The sequence below is a fragment of the Lolium perenne genome, chromosome 3 (genome assembly GCF_019359855.2).
Source record: "Lolium perenne isolate Kyuss_39 chromosome 3, Kyuss_2.0, whole genome shotgun sequence".
Taxonomy (NCBI): Eukaryota; Viridiplantae; Streptophyta; class Magnoliopsida; order Poales; family Poaceae; genus Lolium; species Lolium perenne.
The window spans coordinates 213,168,161-213,188,040 of record NC_067246.2 but is presented as its reverse complement, the minus strand read 5'-3'; positions in this window follow the sequence as shown (position 1 = coordinate 213,188,040).

The following is a 19,880-nucleotide window of genomic DNA, read 5'->3' as shown; positions in this document are numbered from 1 at the left end:
CTGATTGTCATGATAGCTAGAAAAGAAAACATATATGAGCAAACAGCATTGTCTCAGAGGGTTTGCTTTACCAGCATATAATTTGCATACTAAAAAATGAACCAGGATCAATTAGATAAAAAACAGAGCATATGTGGTAGATCACAGACTCAAAAACAGATGAAAAACAGAGCACAAGAACCAGGATCAATTAGATAGGGCATATGTGGTAGATCACATGCTCTGTTTGACGGGTTACTGTAGTTAGGGCACGCACAGTATGATCTTATAATGATAAAATGATAATCACCGATATATCATCAAAAAAATGGAATAGTGGATGAACATTTCTGATTTACCTTTCGCATCACATGGCTAGTCGTTTTTTCCATTTGTCTCCTGCTGAATAACAATGAATATGGCTAGCACTTCTCACTGATATTTTTTAGTACTATAAGTCAGCACATACGGTGATGACATCGGAATAACACCTGAGCTTGTGCTTGCTATGTTGTGCCTTTGCTTGGTGATATCAGTTCTGCTTTCATCATGTCGGATTCGTAAAAGGTCTTGATCAAAAACAAGAACTAAAATCAGGATTCAAAAAGAAAAGAAAAAGAAAGGGCAATGATTTACATGAAATTTATAGCAGCTTGTAATGCATTTTGCACTTGCATTATGATCAAGAAAAACATTGCATGTAAAATAAGGCAGAGAAATTGACAAGCACAATCTACCAAGTCTAGTTGTACTGAAACTATGTTGGATGAGTCACTTTTTCAGTTGAATAAATAAAATGAAATTGACTTTACATTTACAGGCAAGGACAGATATCAAGAGGAAGCAAAAAAATATGGATCATACAGTTCACAATTTACAGATAGAAGTCAGGTGATATTTCTTAAACTTAATGCTTGTTAGAAATTCAGAATTGAATAGCATGACCTATATTCAATGATTACTTGTCAATGCAGGTTCCATATTACATACCTCTGAATGGGCAGCCTCAAGAGAATGATGTTTCAACAAGAAATTCAGAGAACATTGGTTTCATCAATCCTACTATGGGCTCTTCATCTAGTTCACAGGTAAGAAAGAAAAGTTTAAAAATAGCGATAAAAATTGCATGCCTGTGATAAGAAAAAGCTGATGATGTTGGATTTCTTACATTGTTACATCTTACAGATAAAATTGAGATAAAAATCAGATAAAATGTGTAATAAACTACAGCACATGGTTTTTGGATTTCTTTCTTTGCTAGTACTGATGCACATGTTTTCGTAATGCAGTTTGAATTCTTTGAAGACATGCAGAATGTAGAATGTACACATGTGAGTTTCCAATGTAGAATGTAGAATGTAGAATGCAGCAGCAGTTGACAGAATGTAGGATGTAAAATGTTTTCGTAACACTTACCTTGTTGTCTTGTAGTTTCTAATGTAATGAGCAAGAATTGATAAAAATTGATATTTATATATGTACAGGCTCCTTCGCCATCACACTTAGACCTAGATCCTGCAAGCATACACATGGATGAATTTGCGGTTAGTTTGGAATTTCCATGCTTTAACAAATGATGCGGTACATTTGAAATAATGAAAAAATGAACTGATTGAAAAACCTTTTAAAAATGCAGGTTAATTTATCACAAGGCAGTGGCTTGTCATATTCTCAAATGATGCAGAGCATGGATGCAATGCATTTTTCACAGGTTAAATTCAGACAAACAATTTTAATTCGTACACTTATTCAGGGAAAATGCATGAAAAAGAAAGGAATTGTACTGATATGTTTATTATTTCAGCAAGGTAATTGCAGTTTTATGGATTTGCTAACTGGACCAATGGGAGATGAGGTAAAATTATAAGAACTTAAAAATATGACTACATAAATAAAATATTAATGTTTCACTCATGTTGTTATGTTGTTTTCAAATTTGCAGAACAGAATGTTCATGATAACAGGCAGAAGTGAATATGTTCATAATAGTGAGGAAGATTATCCTCGAAGAGACAACGACACCTGCGGAAATATGTTTGAACCAGAAGAGAATTCAGATGCTAATGGAGATAGTGCATACAAGTACAAGGATACATGGGTCAATCCAGAGCAGTCAGATCAGAATTCAGGAAAAAGTTCATGTGATGCACAAGAATGTTCTCAGTCAGATAAACTTGACAGTAGAAATGATGAAAATGTTGGCAGCGCAGATGATTTAGCAGCAGATGCAAGTGAATGTGAAGTAAGGTCAGTAGAAGAAGATGGAGGTGTACAAGAACTGGATCAGGAAGATATAGAGATATACCTTGAGAATGAAAGTGTTAAAGCCGCTCAAACATGCAGTCAGGAGGTCCGTAGTCACCATGTACCACATATAAATCAAGTTTTCGATACAAAAGAGGCTGCATTTGAGTTCTACAACTCATATTCAAATATTATCGGCTTTTCAGCAAAAATAGCTGGAAATTATCAGTGCAGAAAGGATAATAAAGTTACTAGGTGTACTTTCAAATGCAATCGTTCTGGAAAAGTACTAGATGAGAAAACAAAATAAGAAAGGAAGAAGAAAAAAGAAGTCAAGAGGCAGGAGACAAAGAGAAAGAAGATGCTAGAGAAAGGAGAGACTGTACCTTTGCAACCTCAACAACCTCTGGAACCCGAAGCAGATAAACCTAAGGATCAACGTAAAAAGAGGAAGAGTAACAATCTGGAAATTACAGGTTTTCTAGCTGAAATGATTGTTACACTAAAAGGAGATAAATGGACAGTAACTAGTTTCAATATGGAACACAACCATGAGTTGAGCCCGCCCGAAGAATCCAGATTTTTGAGGTCACACAAGCACATGACAAATGAAGAAAAACTTTTCATAAGGACATTCAATTCAGTGAAGCTTCCCACAAGAAAGATCATGACAATTCTAACTTATTTGAGAGGAGGTTGTTCAAAGGTTGTTCCATATACCAAAAAACATGTAAGCAACTTAAGAACTGCAATGAGAAAGGAAAGCAGGCTCAATGACATGATGCAATCTCTTGAATATTTTAAGAAGAAGCAAACTGATGATCCAATGTTCTACTTTGATTTCAAAGTGGACAAGAAAACAAATACAGTGGAGAACATTTTCTGGTGTGATGCTACATCTAGAAGAATGTATGAGCTATATGGTGATTGTATCAGTTTCGACACCACATTCAAGACAAACAGATATAACATGCCGTTTGCTCCTTTTGTCGGAGTAACAGGACATGGCGACAACTGTCTATTTGGTTGTGCGATCCTACAGAATGAAAGTGCTGAAACTTTTGAGTGGTTATTTCGAACTTTCTTGAAATGCATGGGTGGAAAGTGTCCGAAGACCATAATTACTGATCAAGATGCAGCTATGGCCAAAGCAATTCCTGTAGTTTTCCTAGATGCTATACACAGGAATTGCCTTTTCCATGTTGTAAAGAAAGCTGAAGAGAAGCATCCAAGAAGCTTTGGAAAGATACCTAATCTACACAATGAATTCACGGACACTATTCATTTTTCATAACTGAAGAGAAGCATCCAAGAAGCTTTGGAACAAGAGTTATCACCGGAGTTGAGGAAGGAAATAAGTCAAGCCCAGATACAACTTTGGGAGAAAGAAGCTCATGAAGGACTATCGGCTTTACAAGTAGCCGATGAGCTAAATGTCAACCTGAAGAATGAGATAATGATGGGTCAGTTGGACGATCCATTCATCGTGGAGGAGATGAGAAGGATAGATGAAGGTAGACTATCAGAATTTCATCGAGGAGAATCAGGATCACTATGGTTTTAGAAGAGGATTTGTGTTCCGGATATTGCTGAAATCAAAGAAGTAATACTCCGGGAAGCCCATCAAACACCATACTCCATTCATCCGGGAAGTACAAAGATGTACATGGATCTAAAGGAGCTATTCTGGTGGAACAACATGAAGAGAGAGATAGCACAATATGTGGCGGAATGCCATTCCTGCCAAAGAGTGAAGGCTGAACACCAGAGTCCGGCAGGAAAGTTACAACCTTTACCCATTCCAGAATGGAAATGGGAGGAGATAGGAATGGATTTCATCACCGGACTACCCATGACCAATAAAAAGAAGGACATGATATGGGTAATCGTGGACCGGTTGACGAAAAGTGTACACTTCTTAGCGGTAAATCAGCAGGATAAAGGAGAGAAACTCATCGATCTTTACATCAAAGAGATCGTGAGTAAACATGGAGTACCCAAGAAGATCGTGTCGGATCGAGGATCCGTGTTCACGTCAGCGTTTTGGAAGCAACTACACGAAGCCTTAGGATCCAAGTTGGACTATAGTACCGCCTATCATCCTCAGACAGGTGGACAAACAGAAAGAACTAATCAGATCCTAGAGGATATGCATAGGGCTTGTGCCCTAGACTTCGGAGGATCATGGGAAGAACACTTGCCATTAGCAGAGTTTTCATACAATAACAGCTACCAAAGCAGCATCAAGATGGCACCGTTCGAAGCTCTGTATGGAAGGAAGTGTAGATCACCGATATGTTGGTATGAAGCCGGAGCAAGCAAAGAGTTCAATCCTGATTATGTCAAGGAAAAGCAACAAATAATTGACATTATCAGAGATAGGTTGAAGATAGCCCAAAGTCGGCAAAAGAGTTACGCCGATCAGAAAAGAAGAACATGGGAGCCACAAGTTGGAGACATGGTATATCTCAAGGTGAGCCCGATGAAAGGACTTCAGAGATTTGGAGTAAAGGGAAAGTTAAGTCCTAGGTACATCGGACCTTTCAAGATTCTGAGTCAAAACCGAGGGTTAGCCTTTGAATTGGAACTACCGGGAAGGTTATCTCAAGTTCACAACGTATTCCATGTGTCGCAACTCAGAAAATGTTTAAAGACCCCAGATGAGCCAGTATCACATGAAGAGCTCGAGTTACAACCAGATTTGACTTACATCGAGAAGCCAGCGAAGATTCTCGAGGAGAACTGGAAACAACTCAGGAATAGAGCTATAAAGTACTGCAAGATACAATGGAAGCATCATCCCGAGAGGGAAGCCACACAGGAAACGGAGGAAGACCTGAGGAAAACATACCCCGAACTCTTCAGGTATTACAACCACAACTTCGGGACGAAGTTTTCTTTAAGGGGGAAAGGCTGTAATGTCCCAGGTATAGAGACGATCGAGGGGTAGATTTTAGAAAGGGATGTGCATTGCATTGTAAATTACGGGGAAATTTCGCGCTTTTAAAACAAAACTGCATCGAAGGGGAACAGGTTTCTCTCTCGACATCCTACAGGATTAGGGTTACGAGAGTGTGATGAACTTGTTCTTACTTAACTAGATTAGGGTTTTGAGAAGAGAGAAGAGAAGATGCATCACAATCTTAAGTTGCATGATTGAATTCTAAATTAAGTTGTATGATTGAATTCAAACCAAATTTGAATTTGAATTTCAAATTCAAACATTAAATAAATAACCATAATTCAATTATGAGGAAATTCATCTAGTCAAATATAAATAATATACATTATGAACAATACAAATAAGAAGACAAGCTCATTAGAGAAAAACTTGAGCTTTATTGATTAACACACATTATACAATGTCTTTTCATTATTCACAAATGAAATAAAGGAATATTACAACATATTACAAGAATTGGACAAAAATAGAAAAAGAAAAGAAAAGGAAATTACAATTCAATGATCTATCCTAACACTACAAGCTAAACTTCATTTAGTCTTGTACTTGATGATCTTCATGATCATTGGATCATCACTTTGCTCCCTGCACACAAACACAACAAAACCAAGGATTATGCCAAGTGGCATTGCCACTTGGCAGGTTAGAAGAAAATAGAACTTGAGCAGATATGGATCAGCTCTGCCGAGCTGATCATCTCACAGCCAAGGACCAAGCCAGATACCCAGTACTGGTACACACACACAGTCTAGTAGCTCACAAGGCACTGTGCATGCAGTACACCACACACACACAGGTCAGTGAGTCACTGAGGGTGGACAGGCCTTGTTGTCGACCAGGAGAGCAAAGCAAGGTGCATATAAAACCTTTTCCACCGCCAGAACCAGCAACCCATCGACAAGCAGCTTGGTAAGCCACTTGATAAGCAAGAACACAAAAACAGGAAGAACAGCACTGCTGTTCAACCTGTCCAAAATCATCACAGGACCAACCCAAGATCACAAGCTCACAAGGAGGAGCAGGACAAGCACCAGCTCATCACTCAAGCAATCCTCTACAACAACAAAACCATCTAGGAGCTGGAGTGAGGTATAAACCAAATCAACCTGAGCAAAACACTGATTTGCTCATAAATAAGCATACACTTGCATCACAGAAGCAAAGAGGGCATGAAACCCTGGATATATCATCATTTGGTTGCAAGACTAATTGGTGCCAGTAAATCAAACAAAGGCTAGGAGGAAAATTAACCAAGGGAACACTGGTTGTGTCAACACAGTGACACAACCAGAGAAATCCAGCATGGATTCAATCCATGTAGCCATTCCAAGACACCAAGCACCCAATTGTCTAGCTACACCATCAGAATGGTAGATATACAATCTTCTACCAATTTTGTCGACATCACAAAGCCTCTGGCAATCATACATGATCAGCCAGCAAGCATTTGTCCATGCACAGTAAGCCACAGAGTGGGGAGCTACCATGACAGCAGCACAAGTGCTGTCAGGGCTACCTCAAACCCACAGGAACAATCACCAAGCCACTGCATCATAACCCAATAGGGTTCAGCATGAGCTAGGGTACCCAATCAGTGATTGGCATCCCTCTAGCTACACCAAGTCTATCCATGAGATCATTACTGCTTAGCAGTTCACCTCATTTATCCAATCAATCAAGTTAAACCACCCAGATAAATGAAATGAATAATTAAACAGTGCACCAGACCATTCAAGTGATCCAGATGATCACTGCAAGCAACAGCAGGTACTGGGGTAAGCAAGAGCAAGCACCAGCACAGGCTTAAGTGCCCCACAAGCCATAGGACAGCAGAAAATTACCAAGCACTGAGGATCATATGATCATCAGGGCCTAACAAGGCATGCAAGTGCATGCTAGGGCCAACCTAGCACCAAATCATGAATCATATAACTTACACAGAACCAATTCATCAACAGTTGCTTCACAGATAATCAAATGAATGATTTATAATTGTATCCAGAAGCACATCAAATACATGATGTACCACTGGATCAAGCTAGACATGAATAGCACACATCACTGACATTGCTCAAGCAACAATTATTCAAGTAAACCAACCAGGAATACATATATGAATGGCACACACATATAATTAAGCCATAACAACAACCAGAGCCATTAAGCAAGCAATTGAATCAATTGTAGCATGACCAGTAGCAACTTAGCAGTCCATGAGCATTACAAGATGCTCATGAGCAAGCATATATGAATACACTTGGGTTTCTGGCAAGCAAAATAACCAGAACCAATTCACAGAGCTAGAATTAAGCAAAAGAGGCAAGCATAGCAAGCAATTAGATAAGAATCTTGCACAGAAGCATTGACCAAGGCCAGCAGATACACATCAGTAGCATAACAGCATAGGAGCAACACACAGCAGCTCATGAGCAGGCAAGTGATGTCTACTTCCCCCTCCTTTTCCTGTAGACAGTGTTGGGCCTCCAAGAGCAGAGGTTTGTAGAACAGCAGCAAGTTTTCCCTTAAGTGGATCACCCAAGGTTTATCGAACTCAAGGAGGAAGAGGTCAAAGATATCCCTCTCATGCAACCCTGCAACCACAAAGCAAGAAGTCTCTTGTGTCCCCAACACACCTAATAGGTGCACTAGTTCGGCGAAGAGATAGTAAAATACAGGTGGTATGAATATATATGAGCAGTAGCAACGGTGCCAGAAAATAGCTTGCTGGCGTGTAGTTGATGGTGGTAGTATTGCAAGATAGTAACACAGTGAAACAGTAAACAAGCAGTAGTAACGCAGCAGTATTTAGGAACAAGGCCTAGGGATTACACTTTCACTAGTGGACACTCTCAACATTGATCACATAACAGAATAGATAAATGCATACTCTACACTATTGTTGGATGATGAACACATTGCGTAGGATTACACGAACCCTCAATGCCGGAGTTAACAAGCTCCACAATTCGATGTTCATATTTAAGTAACCTTAGAGTGTAAGATAGATCAAAAGACTAAACCAAGTACTAACATAGCATGCACACTGTCACCTTCATGCATATGTAGGAGGAATAGATCACATCAATACTATCATATCAATAGTTAACTTCATAATCTACAAGAGATCATAATCATAGCATAAACCAAGTACTAACACGGATGCACACACTGTCACCATTACATCGTGCAGGAGGAATAGAACTACTTTAATAACATTGCTAGAGTAGCACATAGATAAATTGTGATACAAACACATTGCAATCATAAAGAGATATAAATAAGCACTTCACTATGCCATTCATCAGTGAATAAGTATTCTGTGAAATATAGCCTAAGAGACCCACACGGTGCACACACTGTCACCTTTACACACGTGGGACAAGGAGTCTCCGGAGATCACATAAGTAAAACTCACTTGACTAGCATAATGACATCTAGATTACAAGCATCATCATATGAATCTCAATCATGTAAGGCAGCCCATGAGATTATTGTATTGAAGCACATAGGAGAGAGATGAACCACATAGCTACCGGTACAGCCCCGAGCCTCGATGGAGAACTACTCCCTCCTCATGGGAGCAGCAGCGGTGATGAAGATGGCGGTGGAGATGGCAGCGGTGTCGATGGAGAAGCCTTCCGGGGGCACTTCCCCGTTCCGGCGGCGTGCCGGAACAGAGACTCCTGTCCCCCAGATCTTGGCTTCGCGATGGCGGCGGCTCTGGAAGGTTTCTGTGGGTTTCGTCGAACGTATCAGGGTTTTCGCGACGGAGGCTTTAAATAGGTGAAGAGGCGGCGCAGGAGGGCTGAAGGGGTGCCCACACCATATGGCGGTGCGGCCAGGGCCTGGGCCGCACCGGCCTATGGTCTGGGGGCCCAGTGCCCCCCCTCTGGTCCTTCTCGTGTGTTCTGGATGCTTCCGGTGAAAATAGGAACACAGGCGTTGATTTCGTCCGATTCCGAGAATATTTCGTTACTAGGATTTACGAAACCAAAAACAGCGAAAACGAGGCGGCACTTCGGCATCTTGTTAATAGGTTAGTTCCAGAAAATGCACGAATATGACATAAAGTGTGCATAAAACATGTAGATAACATCAATAATGTGGCATGGAACATAAGAAATTATCGATACGTCGGAGACGTATCAGCATCCCCAAGCTTAGTTCTGCTCGTCCCGAGCGAGTAAAAGCGATAACACGAGATAATTTACGGAGTGACATGCCATCATAACCTTGATCATACTATTTGTAAAGCATATGTAGTGAATGCAGCGATCAAAACAATGTATATGACATGAGTAAACAAGTGAATCATAAAGCAAAGACTTTTCATGAATAGCACTTCAAGACAAGCATCAATAAGTCTTGCATAAGAGTTAACTCATAAAGCAATAATTCATAGTAAAAGCATTGAAGCAACACAAAGGAAGATTAAGTTTCAGCGGTTGCTTTCAACTTGTAACATGTACATCTCATGGATATTGTCAACATAGAGTAATATAATAAGTGCAATATGCAAGTATGTAGGAATCAATGCACAGTTCACACAAGTGTTTGCTTCTTGAGGTGGAGAGAAATAGGTGAACTGACTCAACATTGAAAGTAAAAGAATGGTCCTCCATAGAGGAAAGCATCGATTGCTATATTTGTGCTAGAGCTTTGGTTTTGAAAACATAAAGAGAGCATAAAAATAAAGTTTTGAGAGGTGTATGTTGTTGTCAACGAATGGTAGCGGGTACTCTAACCCCCTTGCCAGACAAACCTTCAAAGAGCGGCTCCCATTTTATTTTATTTTTGGATGGCACTCCTTCCAACCTTTCTTTCACAAACCATGGCTAACCGAATCCTCGGGTGCCTGCCAACAATCTCATACCATGAAGGAGTGCCTTTTTATTTTAGTTTTATTATGATGACACTCCTCCCAACCTTTGCTTACACAAGCCATGGCTAACCGAATCCTTCGGGTGCCGTCCAACAATCACATACCATGGAGGAGTGTCTATTTAAGTTAATTAATTTGGGACTGGGAATCCCATTGCCAGCTCTTTTTGCAAAATTATTGGATAAGCGGATGAAGCCACTAGTCCATTGGTGAAAGTTGCCCAACAAGATTGAAAGATAAACACCACATACTTCCTCATGAGCTATAAAACATTGACACAAATCAGAGGTAATAAATTTTGAATTGTTTAAAGGTAGCACTCAAGCAATTTACTTTGGAATGGCGGAGAAATACCATGTAGTAGGTAGGTATGGTGGACACAAATGGCATAGTGGTTGGCTCAAGTATTTTGGATGCATGAGAAGTATTCCCTCTCGATACAAGGTTTAGGCTAGCAAGGCTTATTTGAAACAAACACAAGGATGAACCGGTGCAGCAAAACTCACATAAAAGACATATTGTAAACGTTATAAGACTCTACACCATCTTCCTTGTTGTTCAAACTCAATACTAGAAATTATCTAGACCTTAGAGAGACCAAATATGCAAACCAAATTTTAGCATGCTCTATGTATTTCTTCATTAATGGGTGCAAAGCATATGATGCAAGAGCTTAAACATGAGCACAACAATTGCCAAGTATCACATTACCCAAGACATTAATAGCAATTACTACATGTATCATTTTCCAATTCCAACCATATAACAATTTATCGAAGAAGAAACTTCGCCATGAAAATTAAAAGCTAAGAACACATGTGTTCATATGAACCAGCGGAGCGTGTCTCTCTCCCACACAAGCATGATGTAATCCAATTTATTCAAACACAAACAAAAACAAAAACATACAGACGCTCCAAGTAAAGCACATAAGATGTGACCGAATAAAAATATAGTTTCAAGAGAAGGAACCTGATAATTTGTCGATGAAGAAGGGGATGCCTTGGGCATCCCCAAGCTTAGACGCTTGAGTCTTCTTGATATATGCAGGGGTGAACCACCGGGGCATCCCCAAGCTTAGAGCTTTCACTCTTCTTGATCATAGTATATCATCCTCCTCTCTTGACCCTTGAAAACTTCCTTCACACCAAACTTCTCATAAACTTCATTAGAGGGGTTAGTACATAATCAAAAACTCACATGTTCAGAGGTGACACAATCATTCTTAACACTTTTGGACATTGCTCAAAGCTACTAGAAGGTAATGGAACAAAGAAATCCACCCAACACAGCGAAAGAAGCAATGCGAAATAAAAGGCAGAATCTGTCAAAACAGAACAGTCCGTAAATACGAATTTCTAATAAATACTTCCGTTGCTCAAATCAGAAAACTCAAAACTAATGAAAGTTGCGTACATATCTGAGGAACACGCACGTAAATTGGCATATTTTTATGATTTTTCTACAGAGAAAACAGCCCAGATTCGTGACAGATAGAAATCTGTTTCTGCGCAGAAATCCAAATCTAGTATCAACCTTCGATTAGAGGCTTCACTTGGCACAACAAAACACAAAACTAAGATAAGGAGAGGTTGCTACAGTAGTAAACAACTTCCAAGACATAAATATAAAACAAAGTACTGTAGCAAAATAACACATGGGTTATCTCCCAAGAAATTCTTTCTTTATAGCCATTAAGATGGGCTCAACAGTTTTAATGATGCACTCGCAAGAAATTGTATTTGAAGCAAAAGAGAGCATCAAGAGGCAAATTCAAAACACACTTAAGTCTAACATGCTTCCTATGAAAAGGAATCTTGTAAATAAACAAGTTCATGAAGAGCAAAGTAACAAGCATAGGAAGATAAAACAAGTATAGCTTCAAAAATTTCAGCACATAGAGAGGTGTTTTAGTTACATGAAAATTTCTACAACCATATTTTCCTCTCTCATAATAACTTTCAGTAGCATCATGAGCAAACTCAACAATATAACTATCACATAAAGCATTCTTATCATGAGTCTCATGCATAAAATTATTACTCTCCACATAAGCATACTCAATTTTATTAGTAATAGTGGGAGCAAATTCAACAAAGTAGCTATCATCAAATATAGGAGGCATATTGTAATCATAATCAAATTTACTCTCCATAACAGGCGGTAACAAAAGACTACTATCATTATAATCATCATAAATAGGAGGCAAAGTATCATCAAAGAAAATTTTCTCCTCAATGCTTGGGGGACTAAAAAGATCATGAAAACCAGCTTCCCCAAGCTTAGAACTTTCCATATCATTAGCAACAATGGTATTCAAAGTGTTCATACTAACATGTTCCATGGGTTTTTTAATTTTCGGATCAAACCATCCATGTCTTAAATCAGGAAATAGAGTAAAAAGCTCATTGTTGTCCATTATGCCAAACTAGTGTAAACAAGAAACAAAAAGATGCAATTGCAGGATCTAAAGGAAATAGCTTTGAGTACTTACAACGGCGGAAAATAGCTTGGTAGCCGAGGTCCGGAGTGTGAGTACCTTTTACCTTTCCTCCCCGGCAACGGCGCCAGAAAATAGCTTGATGTCTACTTCCCCCTCCTTTTCCTGTAGACAGTGTTGGGCCTCCAAGAGCAGAGGTTTGTAGAACAGTAGCAAGTTTTCCCTTAAGTGGATCACCCAAGGTTTATCAAACTCAGGGAGGAAGAGGTCAAAGATATCCCTCTCATGCAACCCTGCAACCACAAAGCAAGAAGTCTCTTGTGTCCCCAACACACCTAATAGGTGCACTAGTTCGGCGAAGAGATAGTAAAATATAGGTGGTATGAATATATATTAGCAGAATCAACTGTTCCAGAAAATAGATTTCTGTCATGTAGTTGATGGTGGTAGTATTGCAGCAGTAGTAACACAGTGAAACAGTAAACAAGCAGTAGTAACGCAGCAGTATTTAGGAACAAGGCCTAGGGATTACACTTTCACTAGTGGACACTCTCAACATTGATCACATAACAGAATAGATAAATGCATACTATACACTATTGTTGGATGATGAACACATTGCGTAGGATTACACGAACCCTCAATGCCGGAGTTAACAAGCTCCACAATTCGATGTTCATATTTAAGTAACCTTAGAGTGTAAGATAGATCAAAAGACTAAACCAAGTACTAACATAGCATGCACACTGTCACCTTCATGCATATGTAGGAGGAATAGATCACATCAATACTATCATAGCAATAGTTAACTTCATAATCTACAAGAGATCATAATCATAGCATAAACCAAGTACTAACACGGATGCACACACTGTCACCATTACATTGTGCAGGAGGAATAGAACTACTTTAATAACATTGCTAGAGTAGCACATAGATAAATTGTGATACAAACACATTGCAATCATAAAGAGATATAAATAAGCACTTCACTATGCCATTCATCAGTGAATAAGTATTCTGTGAAATATAGCCTAAGAGACCCACACGGTGCACACACTGTCACCTTTACACACGTGGGACAAGGAGTCTCCGGAGATCACATAAGTAAAACTCACTTGACTAGCATAATGACATCTAGATTACAAGCATCATCATATGAATCTCAATCATGTAAGGCAGCTCATGAGATTATTGTATTGAAGCACATAGGAGAGAGATGAACCACATAGCTACCGGTACAGCCCCGAGCCTCGATGGAGAACTACTCCCTCCTCATGGGAGCAGCAGCGGTGATGAAGATGGCGGTGGAGATGGCAGCGGTGTCGATGGAGAAGCCTTCCGGGGGCACTTCCCCGTTCCGGCGGCGTGCCGGAACAGAGACTCCTGTCCCCCAATCTTGGCTTCGCGATGGCGGCGGCTCTGGAAGGTTTCTGTGGGTTTCGTCGAACGTATCAGGGTTTTCGCGACGGAGGCTTTAAATAGGCGAAGAGGCGGCGCAGGAGGGCTGAAGGGGTGCCCACACCATATGGCGGCGCGGCCAGGGCCTGGGCCGCGCCGGCCTATGGTCTGGGGGCTCAGTGCCCCCCCTCTGGTCCTTCTCGTGTGTTCTGGATGCTTCCGGTGAAAATAGGAACCTGGGCGTTGATTTCGTCCGATTCCGAGAATATTTCGTTACTAGGATTTCTGAAACCAAAAAACAGCAGAAAACGGGAACTGGCACTTCGGCATCTTGTTAATAGGTTAGTTCCAGAAAATGCACGAATATGACATAAAGTGTGCATAAAACATGTAGATAACATCAATAATGTGGCATGGAACATAAGAAATTATCGATACGTCGGAGACGTATCAGCAAGCAAGGCGTCACAGTAGAGCATCGGCATGGCGAGCATCTCTACTTAGAGATACAAGCCATGACCAGAGCTTGAGGAGGAAGAAGAACAGGTACATGAAGGAGAAAGAAGGGAGGCGCACATACCCGGGGTCGAGCAGACGGGCGCAGCCATGGCGGCCACGGCGGCACACACCGGAGCGCGGCGGCACCAGGCCAAGCCAGGCCATGGCAGCACCACGACACCTCGCGCACATGGTGGCGAAGCCACAACGGCACCACAGCGCCAGGAGCGGCGGGATCGCCAAATCCCGTAACCCTAGCCGCCGCAGAGGTAGACGAAGGCGAGCTGGAGCAGCACCACTCCAGATCGACGCGGATGAGGAGGACCGTCGTCGTGAGGCGCGTCGATTGCGCACCATGGCGGGGGCCAATTCCGGCGGAGCTCGCCGGAATCGAGCGGCGACGGCGGTGGCGACACGGATCGCCAGAGAAGGGATTAGGGTTAGGGTTCGGACACGCGCGAGAGAGAGAGAGGGAGAGAAGTGAGGTGGTCGAGCCGGACCAGGTGGGTCGGCCGACCTAACCCGTTGGGCCACCCTGATAGGTGGGGCCCAAGGGCATTTTAGTCATTTCACAAAATTAGTTAAAAATAGAAACTTATAAAATACATAAGAAATGTTTAAAAGCTCTAAAAAATAATTAAAATATGAAAATTGATCAGCATAAAATTCTCTATCTAAATAAAATATCAAAGAGAATTTTTGAAGACAACTAAGAATAAGTCTTAATTTGATGATTTAAATAATTATTTAAATCACACATATTATTATTTTCAATAATGAAAATAAGTCCAAAAATATCTTTGGACTTTAAAAACACCTTGACAACATTTCAAGGTTGTAATTTTACTCTAAATAAAGTATCTCCAAATCTATCTTAGTATTAACGTCTTACATGAAATAATAATGTCATCGGAAGGGGGGAACAAACCCTAAAACTGGAATCATGTATAATTGCTTCTTTAACCATTGCCCTTATCGGACAATGATGCTATTTTTCAGAAACAGAGGACAAGGGTCAGTCCACACCATCCAACTGCAAAATTTTGCAGTGTTCAAGCAAGTTCATCACTTGCTCATGTCATTTGAGTATTTCTATCAAATTACTTGCAAAGTACTATGGTTATCACTATTGCATAAAAACCAAAACCACTATTTTCATAACTATGAATATGACTATGTGGTTGGCAATGGAACCATGGATTGTGTTGATATGGTGGAGGTTCCATTGCAAGGGTTATATCCATCCAGGATTAAACAACAAATGTCGCCAGTGATTCTTGTGCCATAATACCCGTGTTAACCATAAGATCCGGAGTGGGACGGAGTAGTCAAAAGTGTTTCCACCTCTCGTTCATCAACAGACGCGCTTTACCGTAGTACACTTGTAATCCAAGGGGGCACGCTGGTGAGGCTGGGGAGTCTAAGTCCCCACGGCATTGTCCGTAGTACACTTGTCGCCCGAAGGAGCAAGATGGTGAGGCTGGGGAGTCCTAAGTCCCCATGGTATTGCGGTCTATGATGGGTTGCAGCTACCGGCAAAGGAGTTTGGTTCGGTCCCAGACTGTCGTCGTGGTTGGGGTCCACCCTGAAATATATGGGAATAATGGGACCGGCGAGGACCCAGGGTCGGGGCATGCAACAAAGGGTGGGTGTTCGAGGTAGCGGAGGAACATGATTGGCTAGACCTTATATCGGGCCTCACACCGAAGGAAGTGTGGACGGGAAAGCTGCCCGGTTGGCACCAAGATTAAGATCTCTTATGGGTAAAGCAACACACCTCTGCAGAGTGTAAAGAACCGTGACCTGTCACTCCCTGTTCCGGGATATGGAACTACGAACGCGGCCGGAAAGGAGCTCCATGAAGTTCTAGTGAACCGGTGAAGGCTGACGGACATAGCTCTTTGAAATAAAAGCAACCTCCTGAAGAAATGTTTATCAAAACCTGCATTGGTATTAGACTTTCTGGTCTAATATCGTAGCTAGTGCATTAAACATCTCTTATCTATAATGAACTTGTTGAGTACGCTCGTACTCATCCCACTCTTAAATCCCTTGCTTAGATTGTGCAGATAAATGCGGAGGAGGACTACGACAACCCTGAAGGAGCCGAGATCATCGGCTATGAAGAACCAGACCTCTCTGGAGGTATTGAAGGCGTAGACTACCTCATAGTCTACGGAACCGGGGAGGCTTCCGGAGGAGATCAAGCCTAGAAGCATCGAGTAGTAGTAGTAGCCGAGCAGCCTGAACTCTTAATACTTAGCTGCTCGAGAGAATAAATGTATAACTTAATGAGACTTCTATATTGTAAGCTAAGTTGGGTTCGCCTCGAACCCAGAAGTATTCCTCTTAGGACCCAAGAGGAGCTCCGAGAAGATATGTGTATTATGCTTGTAATAATAAATGAATGAGTTATGGACCTGCTATGTTCTGTTGTACTACTCTGAGGGATGTAATATTTGCGGAATGGTACTTCGTGAATGTTATATCAACGACTGGCATACTACAACATGCAGTGGTATGCAGGGTTACCACAGTTGGTATCAGAGCAAAAGCTTTGACCTTAGGTTGGAACCTAGTAAATGGGACCGAACGTTAGGAGTCAAATAGGACTAGTAAAGAATTCTCTAAAAATATGCTGAATATTCAATTGAGAATACAATAATCATATCTTTTAGTGCGATAATTCTTTATTATCTCTATTATGATGCATTATTACTAATCTAATATTCTTTCTATTTCTACAGCCAACAATGGCAAGTTCTCGTCCGGGACGAAGCGTGAAAGTGATGGACTCAACACTGAGTGAATATGAAGGTGGACTTGCAGATATTCTACGTGCCATGTTACTTGAATTTGGGTGTGATCCCCAGATCCAAGTAAAGAAATACATGTACTACGATGGTACTGTATTGGCAAAGTGTAGGGTAGGGCTGCGACTTCCCGAATCTTTGGGAATGAGCGTAGTAATGCCAGCAGGTGAAGCCAGAACTATCAACACAGCCTACCATATAGCCGTTATGAGAGCCATCACCGATATTCGAGAGCATAAGACAAAAGAACTTATGGGTTCCGAATTCACCCACATTCCTCATATGGAGGAGGAAGATGATCCCATGCTTAACCACTTCAAATATGCAAAACGCAAACCAATAGAAGCTGCAAAATACATGGACAATAGCCGCAACTTACTATCATTGTTCTTTCAGTTGAACCGTCATTTGACGGGAGCAATTGATACAATGCTAGATGAGTTCACTGAACCCAAGGAGGAGACCAAGGGGAAGGAAACCATGGAGGATGTGGTTCACACACCAGTTTATTCAGCTGGTGACTACATTAGTATTGATCCTCTTGAGCGTGAAACTACACCCGTTACACCTGGGAACTATCTCAGTAGTTCCTATAGGGGATATGAGGGTGGAGAGGAATCCGGAAACAATCAGCGTTCCGTGACTCCTATAGAAAACTCCACGGGTTGGCGTTGGGGATCTGATACTGGAACTCATAGTACTTCAGTGTATTATGACGGAGAGATGAATGAGGACGCCACGACCCAGCACCAGAGTTATCCTTGTAATGGGGGAGTTGAAGGAGGGTATCCGATACAGGTTGAGTCGGATACGAATGTTGGAAACATCTATGGTGGAGCCACAGGGGAGTACACCCGATGGGTGGACTATGATGCACTGAATGACCAGTTCGTGAACACTGATTTCTCCATAGGATCATCATCTGATTCTGATTACCAGCCGACGGCAAGACCTTATGTTCCAGGTTCTGTCAGGAGGACGACACGTTCGACCGGATGGAAGCCTGGGATGTACCGGGAGTGAAGCACGACTAGAGACCACCAAGGGAGGCGAGACTATAATACACAAGTACCACGTGTATTATAGTATGTAATATTTGTAGAAAATTGTACATATACTTCAATAAGTGAGTTTGCATACTCACAACGTCACTGAGTATTGTAATAAGACCACTTAAGTATGTATATACATGGTATATGTTTTGTATGTTTTGGATTTGCTTCTTGATTTCCATTGCGTGACTAGTTCTGTGCACAAAGTTGAGCTTAGAAAACTTGCGCATGGAGTAATTATGAGTATCATCTTGTGTTGCAGAACTAGGGGGTTATGTCGGGACCGGTAGGTGAGGAGACGGAAGCGCAGCGCATGGAGCGCGAGGCGAAGCAAAAGGAAGAGGCTGACGAAGCAGCCAGGAATCAGTTTCCACCACCACCACCACCCATGACGCAGCAGAACTTCGTTCAGTACATGCAGATGATGGAAGAGAGACAACGTATAACGTTGGAGCAGCAGAATAAATTCTTCCAAGAGCTGCTACAACAGAACCGGGTGGAGAGACCCGAGAATCAGGGAGTCACCTTATCAGATTTCCAGAACACCAAGCCTATATCTTTCGCATACGCGCCCGAGCCAATGGACGCAGAAGATTGGCTTATGGACACTGAGCGAAAGCTCAACACTGTTGGTTGCAACGACCTGGAGAAGGTCCGTTACGCTACACACTTGTTGTGTGGACCTGCCGCATCATGGTGGGACAACATCGTAGCCGTTTATCCGGCTGGAAAAGTATTCACTTGGGAAGAGTTTGCAAGGAAGTTCATGGAATACAATGTCCCTGAAAGTATTGTGGAACTGAAGCGTTGAGAATTTGAAAGTCTCGAGCAGAAGGATAAGGCCATCCTGACTTATGTCAGGGAATTCTCAAAGCTATCCCGGTATGCTGTTGAAGAAGTCAACACCGAGGACAAGAAAAAGAAGAGGTTCTTGCGGGGGTTAAGTCCCCAGTTCAAGGTACAACTCCTTATGATGAGAGCGACAGAGTTCCAAGAGTTGGTGGATGCAGCCATCACTCTTGAAGATGACTTCAAACAGCTGCAGGAAGAGAAGAGGAAGAAGGCCAAGTTTGAGCCTAAGAGGTTTGTCAGTAACAAGCCCAATACCAGCTTGATTTTCAAGCCAAGGTACAACAACAACAACAACAACAACTACTACTACTACAATAGCAGGAGGAACCAAGCGTTTCAGACTGCAAATCAAATAGTTTGTCGCATATGTGGAATGAAAGGACATACTTCGAAGGATTGTCGTAAACCCAGAATCATTTGCTTCGGGTGTCGTCAGGAGGGACACATGATGAAAGATTTCCCCAATAAGAAGAATGGAGGAGGTCAGTCAGGAGGAGGAGCAAGTCGAGGAGGAAACACCGGAGGGAACTGGAAGAACAAGAAACCCTTCGGCAAGCTGAACTGCACTAGTCTGGAGGAGGTGGTCAACTCCGATCAGGCAGTGATAGGTACGCTCCAGATACTCACTCATCCTGGCAAAGTACTTTTTGATACTGGTGCAACTACATCATTCATTTCTCAGCAATTCATCATCAAACATGGGATTAGTTGCACTAAGTTAGATACACCCATAACTATACTTTCCGCGGGGGGAACG